This window comes from Odocoileus virginianus, unplaced genomic scaffold (genome assembly GCF_023699985.2).
Source record: "Odocoileus virginianus isolate 20LAN1187 ecotype Illinois unplaced genomic scaffold, Ovbor_1.2 Unplaced_Contig_42, whole genome shotgun sequence".
In the NCBI taxonomy this organism is placed as follows: domain Eukaryota; kingdom Metazoa; phylum Chordata; class Mammalia; order Artiodactyla; family Cervidae; genus Odocoileus; species Odocoileus virginianus.
The window spans coordinates 354,466-364,867 of NW_027224359.1; positions in this window are offsets into that span (position 1 = coordinate 354,466).

Here is a 10,402-nt window from a genome sequence, read left to right on the forward strand (position 1 = left end):
AGTGGTGGCCCATATAAAACAGATGAAAACAACTTCATATAGGGATGGGCATCCCAGAGTCCTGTTTACTTGGGACCCCATTGACTGATATATACAGAGTCACCCAGGGCAGCTTCGAGAAAGCTCTACCACTCGCAAATGCCGCCCCCCACCATGGCAATCATCACTGAAGCATAAGTCACTTTATTATGATTAGACTTCTTTCTAATCTCACTAATTAGCATTCAGGCATAAGAGAAGAAAAAAAAAAAGAAGACCTTAAATAATGCCCTTCCCTTCCCTGGGCTTCAGACGTAGGACACAGATGGCCTTTGTCTAGCTCTGACAATCTGGGATTTTATGATTATTTCAGGATTCCATATTTAAGTGAAGATTCATGATCATATCATCCATCACAGATAGATGCTAGTGGAAAATAAAGAAAGGAAACCTTTATGGTGTTCTGTTGGCACAGTTCTGTGCTTTCACTAAGAAGCTCAAAGCATTTTAATAGCTTATTCTCTTGGAACCATAGCAGAAAAACAAAATGAAATTAATCTTGAAGAAATCATAGATCTACAATCTTAGACTATCTCTTAGTTAGGTTCCAGCTACTTCTGTACACTGCCAGTCCTTCTTGACTTTTAACAGGGAGGGAAGATAGTGTTTGACTCTTTTCAGGGAGAGAGGCAGTCTTCAGGCTACAAGACCAGACAGGCAGTGTGCCCAATAGGAAGCATTTGCAGGAGCCTAAATGAGCGATTTTTTACTGCCTGAGCCTGTGATGGTGACGAATCTGTCTGCAATGCAGGAGACCCAGGTTTGGTCCCTGGGTTGGGAAGATCCCCTGGAGAAGGGAATGGCTACTCACTCCAGTATTCTTGCTGGAGAATTTCATGGACAGAGGAGCCTGGTGGGCTAAAGTCCATGGGGTTGCAGAGTTGGACACAACTGAGTGGCACTTTCACTTCATTTTTCAAATAAGTGATAGTGGGGACCTGAATCAGTCATGTCAGTGGAAGTGGAAAGGACAGGACTGGGTGCTGGGGTTGAGAAGAGAGGGGAAGAGTGAACACCAGGTGTTTTTCTTGGATGATGACATACATGATAGTACTACTATCCAAGCTACCACTCTGAGTAGGAAAAAGAGATTTGAGGGGCAAGCAGATGAGTCAAAAGGTTGAAATGCTGACTGGAGATGCTTGTGGCTCATCAGGTGGAGATGTCCAGTATGCCCATGATTCGTCTGCTGTACAGTCCCACAGGTCTCCGCAGGATCGAACCACGAGGTTGTTCTGGAAGTCCTCAGCATAGGAGATCCCTGCCCCTATATAATGTTGCCACATTACCTAGCTTACTCATTAAAATGTTTAGAGTCCTCTCCCCAAATATTCAAAGTCCTTACTTACTTGGGCAAGGGGATAGATGGGTGAATAAAAGTAGACTTGGTCTCTGCCTTCATCTATCTTTGTAGTCTCTTGTAGTACCTTGTTTTGCAGGAAAGAGAATAAACAAGAAAAAATAGTTATCATTTTACATTGTGATAAATATTATGAAGGAAACAAATGGGTGCAGTGATCAAGAATATCAGAGGGAAGAGGGGTACCTCTCGAAAAGGGCCTTTAACCAATACTTGAAGGACATTCCTGGACAAGGTAAGAGTACCTGTCAAGACCTAGAAGCTAGGTCTTGAATTTAGTCAAAAAGCTAAGACACCCACCACCTTGAGTTCTGTGGTATGCCTGGAATATTTGCTGCTGTTACTGATCTCTCAACAATAGTAATAACATAATAAGGCATGCTCATAAAATTATACCAAAGCTGAAGCACTTAATGCATGTGACATGGTTAATGATTTTATGTTGTCATTGATGGGACTGGCTGGATACAGATGGTTACATTAGTCAGATGTAATATTACCTTAAACAAAACTTTAAATAAAATTGCCACAGAGCTCTGTATTCCATTACTAACAGCTCTGATTGCCTCAAATCACGCCAGCATATGGAAGTCACACTCTGGGCAAAGTCACCATTCTGTACAATTTTAGTCAAATACTGTTATTGAGGAAGCAGTACTTAAAATAACATTCCTTTTAATGATTAAATAGAGGGTTGGCACAAACTACAGAATGTAAAAAAAAAAATTTGATGTAGCCACTGGGGAAAGGTTGTGTTTTGCTGTTCCTTCCTGGTGGGTTTACAATTATTCCACAGCATGATAGCTAAAATGCCTAAGAAATCACTTACCTGAATCTCAATAATAATTACTTTTCTATCCTTTGTATGTTCACCATGAGCTTTGTTGACCTTGCCACATGGAAAGTCTGAGTTTACCTGTTTACAGTTCTAAGTATTCATGCCTGCAGGCAAACAAAAATGTGCTGGGGGATGGGGAGGGTGAAGAGTTCCTGGCCTACAGTGTGTGTTTTAACTAGGATGTTTAAGATGCATCAGTTGAATAATTAATGCATAAATCTTAGCTGGCTGGGTAAGAAAATGAAAACAAGCTTTATTGGGTGTAGACATAGATTTAGCTAGATTAAAGTCTTTCTGCTTTTAAGATGAGATGTCAAAAAAGGCAAAAGACAGAAAGACTCTTCTTTGTAGTGCAATTAAAAGGGAAATGAACAAACTGTGTTCATGTGTTTTACTTGTGATTGGGCTGAAAATTGTGGTGTTGCTGTATTACAATTTAGGTGCAGGACAGCATGCAAATGAGGAACTGGGCCTCACTTATCAACTACTCACTTATTTCTTCATTTGCAAAACTATTCAGAAATGTGTGGCCTGCCTGTGGTAAGCTATAACTAAGGCTACTTTTTTTTTGTAATTAAGGGCTATTTTTAAATTAATTAACATTTTAAATTTCAGCAGCAGCCCTTGTGTCTTTTGTCTCCCATGGGTGGGACCCATGCAGGGATGGCATTCAGAAAAGGTCCTCAGTCTTACCTCAGCCCTGAGTAAAGGAGCACATGTGATTCTGGCAAAGGACTAAAGGTCTCCTGCTTGCCAGGGTGGGGATGGGGGGGTGTTTATGTCACTAGGGGCTGTCAGCCCCAGGGAGTCCCTGGAACATGGTGGCTCTCGGCTGTAACACAGCATGTAAGCTTTTGCATGTGCAGAACTCTCTGCACCTTGCTTTGTTTATTTCCACAAATGCTAAACAGCCCAGCAGAACATAGACTTTCTTCAACAGCCCTGGCTCTGGCAAGCAAGTTGGGGGAAAGGATTTGACTATCTAGCATTTGATTTTACTTTGGTAGTGCTGAGAGTTCATTTCTTTTTCTCAGCTCAAACAAGCCAAATGGCAAAGGCCACAGAATTCTTTCCTATGATTTGGAACTCACAACTGATGGATAAACTGTAGGTCTCTACCTCTACATACCAGTGAAGTTGCTCAGTTGTGTCCGACTCTTTGCAACCCCGTGGACTGTAGCCCACCAGGTTCCTCTGTTTATGGAATCTTCCAGGCAAGAGTACTGGAGTGGGTTGCCATTTCCTTCTCCAGGGGATCTTCCTGACCCAGGGATCCAACCCAGGTCTCCTGCATTATAGGCAGACGCTTTACCTCGTCTGAGCCACCAGGGAAGACCCTCCCTCCATGAGCCTCACTTTATATTAATATACAAGGAAACGGAGGCTCTGAAAGATTCGATGACTCACCGAAGTTTTCCTGGACACTTATCAGCGGAGTTTAGTCCCCTCCTGGCAGGGCTCTTTCCACATACTCCATCACCCCCAAAGCCAGTCTGCTAGAAAATGTAAGGCAAAGTGTCATGTGGAGTGACTTATTGATATAGAGGTATCTATGAGGTGCAAGTGAATGTAAACCCCAAGGCCCTTGCAGAACAGTCTGGTTAGTGAGCTGATCAGCGTGCATCTATAGTCAGACCAAAGCTTAACAACTTGCTGGGTCACCATGGCCCAAGCAGCATTTGACTGGCTTAGACTTGAACTATATTCCATCATTCCCTGTATCTGTTACTCCTAACTCTGATCCATCTTCTGTAATTTGGCTTGTGACCTAACACTCCTTGGCTCCCACTTTGACTTGTTAATAGATTTTCTCTCCTTTTCCCTTCCTCCTAACTTCCACTACACCATATTCCCTGTTCTTGAATCTTCCACCCCTACTGCTGCCCCACCTGGCCCTCTCACCTCAGGATCTGAGGTTCAGGCCACCCCAGACAGAGTCCTCACTCTCTGTTGGCCCAATAGTCCCTCTGGACGAGGACCTGGGGCAGGTAGTGAGGTGGGGGAGGTAAGGGTATTTAAACAGGCACTTTTTAAAAAGATCAACTAGAAGCTTCTCTCCACCACCCCTTGGCATAGCTACAGTGCAACAAAAAAGGATAATTAAAAGCTGACCCAGGGAGGACCTTACAAAGTTCACGTGGGTCCTGCCAAAAAAAAAAAGATGAGATTCGGGTCTACTCACAATTAGGACTGAATGCATTTTCTTATATTATTGACTTTTCAAAATTGTTCATCTACTTTTTACCTATCTAGAATATTTGCTAGGTATGAAATTACTTTTATTGGGAAAACTGTTTTTCCAATGTTTTTAAAAGAGCCAGGAAATCACTTAAACTATCAGAAAAATGATTCCTCATCAGACAGCATAAGTGGAGACTTTCATTTAGAGAATCTCTGTGTAGAGAAAGTTAGAAAATTTGGCATCATTCAACATATGTGTGTTATACTAGTGATTGGCAAAAAAATAAATATATAAAAATATAATTCAATTTGGTTCAGTTCAGCCTAGTTCAATCACTCAGTTGTGTCTGACCCTTTGTGACCCTCATGGACTACAGCATGCCAGGCTTCCCTGTCCATCACCAACTCCCAGAGCTTGCTCAAACTCATGTCCATTGAGTCAGTGATGCCATCCAACCATCTCATCCTCTGTCATCCCCTTCTCCTCCTGCCTTCAATCTTTCCCAGCATCAGGGTCTTTTCAAATGAGTCAGTTCTTCGCATCAGGTGGCCAAAGTATTGGAGTTTCAGCTTCAGCATCAGTCCTTCCAATGAATAGTCAGGACTGATTTCCTTTAGGATGGACTGGTTGGATCTCCTTGCAGTCCAAGGGACTCTCAAGAGTCTTCTCCAACACCACAGTTCAAAAGCATCAATTCTTTGGTGCTCAGCTTTCTTTATAGTCCAACTCTCACATCCATACATGACTACTGGAAAACCATAGCTTTGACTAGATGGACCTTTGTTGGTAAAGTAATGTCTTTGCTTTTTAACATGCTGTCTAGGTTGGTCATAGCTTTTCTTCCAAGGAGCAAGCGTCTTTTAATTTCATGGCTGCAGTCATCATCTGCAGTGATTTTGGAGCCCAAGAAAATAAAGTCTGTCACTGTTTCCATTGCTTCCCCATCTATTTGCCATGAAGTGATGGGACTGGATGCCATGATCTTAGTTTTTTGAATGTTGAGTTTTAAGCCAACATTTTCACTCTCCTCTTTCACTTTCATCAAGAGGCTCTTCAGTTCTTCGCTTTGTGCCATAAGAGGTGGTGTCGTCTGTATATCTGAGATTATTGATATTTCTCCCTGAAATCTTGATTCCAGCTTGTGCTTCATCCAGCCCAGCGTTTCTCATGATGTACTCTGCATATAAGTTAAATAAGCAGGGTGACAATATATAGCCTTGATGTACTCCTTTCCCGATTTGGAACCAGTCTGTTGTTCCATGTCCAGTTCTAACTGTTGCTTCCTGACCTGCATACAGATTTCTCAGGAGGCAGGTAATGTGGTCTGGTATTCCCATCTCTTGAAGAATTTTCCACAGTTTATTTTTATCCACACAGTCAAATGCTTTCACATAATCAATAAAGCAGAAGTAGATGCTTTTCGGAAACTCTCTTGCTTTTTATGTGATCCAGTGGATGTTGGCGATTTGATCTTCGGGTTCCTCTGCCTTTTCTAAATCCAGCTTGAACATCTGGAAGTTCACAGTTCATGTACTGTTGAAGCCTGGCTTGGAGAATTTTGAGCATTACTTTGTTAGCATGTGAGATGAGTGCAATTGTGCATGTAGTAGTTTGAACATTCTTTGGCATTGCCTTTCTTTGGAATTGGAATGAAAACTGACCTTTTCCAGTCCTGTGGCCACTGCTGAGTTTTCCAAATTTGCTGGCATGTTGAGTGCAGCACTTTCACAGCATCATCTTTTAGGATTTGAAATAGTTCAACTGGAATTCCATTACCTCCACTAGCTTTGTTCATAGTGATGCTTCCTAAGGCCCACTTGACTTCACATTCCAGGATGTCTGGCTCTAGGTGAGTGATCACACCATCATGGTTATCTGGGTCATGAAGATCTTTTTTTGTATAGCTCTTTTGTGTACTTTTGCCACGTCTTCTTAATATATTCTGCTTCTGTTAAGTCCATATCATTTCTGTCCTTTATCGTGCCCATCTTTGCATGAAATGTTCCCTTGATATCTCTAATTTTCTTGAAGAGATCTCTGTCTTTCCCATTCTATTGTTTTCCTCTATTTGTTTGCACTGATCACTGAGGAAGGCTTTCTTATCTCTCCTTGCTATTTGGAACTCTGCATTCAAATAGGTATATCTTTCCTTTTTCCCTCTGCCTTTAGCTCCTCTTCTTTCCTCAGGTGTTTGTAAGGCCTCCTCAGACAACCATTTTGCCTTTTTGCATTTCTTTTCCTTGGGAAATGGTCTTGATCACTGCCTCCTGTACAATGTCATGAACCTCCATTCATAGTTCTTCAGGCACTCTGTCTATCAGATCTAATCCCTTGAATCTATTTGTCACTTCCACTGTATAATTGTAAGGGATTTGATTTAGGTCATACCTGAATGGTTTAGTGGTTTTCCTTACTTTCTTTCATTTAAGTCTGAGTTTTAGAATAAGGAGTTCATGGATCTGAGCCACAGTTTGCTCCTGGTCTTGTTTTTACTGACTGTATAGAGCTTCTCCATCTTTGGCTGCAAAGAATATAATCAATCTGATTTTGGTATTGACCATCTGGTGATGTCCATGTGTAGAGTTGTCTCTTGTGTTATTGGAAGAGGGTGTTTGCTATGACCAGTGCACTTTTTTTAAGCAATCTGTTAGTCTTTGCCCTGCTTAATTTTGTATTCCAAGGCCAAACTTGCCTGTTACTCCAGATATCTCTTGACTTCCTACTTTTGCATTTCAGTCCCCTATGATGAAAAGGACATTTTTTTTGGGGGGGGGGTGTTAGTTCTAGATGATCTTGTAGGTCTTCATAGAACCGTTCAACTTCAGCTTCTTCAGCATTACTGGTTGGGGCATAGACTTGGATTACTGTGATATTGAATGGTTTGCCTTGGAAACAAACAGAGATCATTCTGTTGTTTTTGAGATTGCACCCAAGTACTGCATTTGGACTTTTTTTTTTTTTTTACTATGAGGGCTGCTCCATTTCTTCTAAGGGATTCTTGCCTACAGTAGTAGATATAATTCAATTCAAACCATTGCTAGATTTGTGATAATTTAATCATGGGTTGGCATATTTTACCTTTCCTTTATCTATTTAAGAAAACAGCAACAGTGGGTTTCTGAGTAAATTTTAAGAGTATAAACATGAGCTCTTAGGGGATGTTTTACCAGTTCAGAAAACAGCCTGTTTCCAAGCTCTCTGACAACATACATTTGTATATAAATAATTAGTGTGCTGATTCAAATGATCTTTACCTATTCATTGGAGCATACTGTATCAAGAGCTCTACTAGGCAATATTTTGTTGTTTCTAATATCATTTCTGTTTGCAAGTAATAAAGATAAGTCATTTTAAAAGAAGGTACGATTTGGAACTGTCAAGACATCAGAATGCCCACTGCACCAAGTCTGTTTTAGAGAGGCCTAACTATACTACACAGATACATTTCAGCATCCACCAAATCCTCATTAAAGAGCATTAGAATAAAAATGTTGAAAAATACCCCCATGCAATCAGACCTGAAGCTGTTTACCTGGTTGTTGAGTATATAAACCAAGACTCCACTTAGGAACCAAAACACCCAGGAATTTAAGAGACTTTAAAGAAAAAGAAATAACCATGTGTCTGTGTTATTTTTACAGTTAGAACAAAATCTAAGTAGTGTAAAAGTTTTCAAAGGAAAGGTAAAGAGGTGTCCTAGTAACTCAAACACTGAGTCAGGAAAGAGAGCACAGAGATCATCCAAGGCAACTCCACTCTGACAACAAAACTCTTAACAGAAGTCCTAGGAATCCAGTCTCTGCTTAAAGACTTCCAGAGCCTCAGAGCTTCTGGTCTCCCAAAGCTCCTCCCATCATTCAACAGCTCAAGGCATTGGACAGTTTCCTTACATGGAGTCAAGTTTCCTTACATCTGCCTCCTTGTAATTGCTACACATTGGTTCAAGTATCTGGGGGGGGGGGGGGGGAGTTGGGGGAGCTAATGTTTTTCATGGTTCTTTACATGTCATTTTTCACATCCGTGTTCTCAGCGGACCTTCTCAATAACTCTGTGAGACAGAGGTTCTATGACTCTTGTCTTATCAGTGAAGACATAGAGGCTGAGACATACTCAGTTCTGTGCAGGGTGGTGAAGTGAGAGAGGCAGGGCTTCAACTCAGTTTTCTTAAATCCACCTTTTATGTCATTTTCATTACTCTGTCTTGTTGAAACATTAAAAAAAAAAGTCTCTGCTTCCTCAGGAGAACAAACCTTGAAGATAGAGAGGTAGAGTAATTGAAATTACATTTTCCACCAGTGTCCCAGAGAGATCTCTGCTACCCACGTGGCTTTAAATACTCCAGACAGAGGAGCCCGGTTCTATGTTTCCAGCCATGAATTCAGAACACACTAGCTGACTTCCCATGGATGTCCCACATGATCTCAAATTCAGCAGATTCCAAGCTGAACAGATCACTTGCTCCTCAATCTCCCTCCACCTTCCACTCCTGATGTTGGTCAGAAATAGCACACTCTGCCCAGGCAGTGATGCCAGAAACCTGGAGAATTATGCTAGACACTTCTCTATCCCTTGCCGCCACCCCCAAACATCATATGGATTCCATAACTTTGAAATTGCTTTTGATCTGCCTCTCCCCTCCACCCCTATCACTACAGCCCTATTTCATTCACCACAGAATTTCACTTAGACGAATTCAGCAGCCTCCTAAATGGTCTCTGTGCCTCCAGAAGCAGCCTTCTCACACCCACCTGCCTCCATGTGGACCACCACCAACAGGGTCCAGCATGTCATCCCATGTCTCTCCCCTGCTACCACCTGTAAGTGGCTTCCTGTTTGCCTCCAGAAAGTGAAAGTCAAAGTTGCTCCGTAGTGTCCAACTCTTTGCTACCCCATGGACTGTATAGTCCATGGAATTCTCCAAGCCAAAATACTGGAGTGGGTAGCCTTTTCTTCTCCAGGGGATCTTCCCAACCCAAGGATCGAACCCAGGTGTCCTGCATTGTAGGTGGATTCTTTATCAGCTGAGCCACAAGGTAAGCACAAGAATACTCCAGAAGGCACTGTCAAAGCCAGCTGATCAAGAAATTCACTGGGACATAGATGGGATATCTTTATATTTTTTAACTTCCCCAAGTGATTTGAATGAGTCAGAAAAGTTGGAAAGTAATGCATGCAAGGCCAAGTTGTTACCTTCAGTGATCTGATTCCTCTCTAATCATCATTACTGCCTCTTCCCCTCAGCAAAGACCATTCCAGAGAATACATAGCATGCTAGCTCACACCTCTGTGCCCCTATTGAAATTGACCTCTCAGCCTATAATGCTTTTCTACTCTTGGCCTACCTCTACTGAACCTTCAAAACTTAACCGAGATGTCAATTCTTCAAGAAGTCTTCTGTGACCTCATCAGATGGGATTAGCCACCCCTCCCCATCACATCGCACAGAGTTCTCTATCATAGCGCTTAGGACTTTGTTCTGAATCAATTTCTTTATGTGTCTGACTCCATGGCAAGCCCATAAGCTCCTCAAAACCAAGGACTGTGTTTATCTATCACTGGCAAATGTCTCACATGATAGGTGCTCAGTAAATGTCAATCTGCATTGAGTCTGATTTCAAGACAAGCCTCCACAGTGACTAGCAAGAAATTTGGGTTTTAGGAAATTCAGTTCACCTGCTTGGGCCTCAATTCCCACATCAGTAAGTTAGGATAACAAATCCCAGGTTCATTCATACACCAAACATGGGAATATACACTAAGTTCCAGGTACTGGATTATATGAAGAGTGAACCAATCAGTTGGGTTTTGTAAACTGTTACACAACATTCCAAAAGTATTTCTGAAATTTTAACTTCTGCTTAGTCTCTCTGGACCAAAAATAAGAATTTCCTTCAATAAAATGAAAGTCTACCAAGCTTTAGTTTCCTTTAGGTTCACCAAGGCATCAGGGTAAAGTCACTTGGCCCAAAGGGAAGGCACTGGC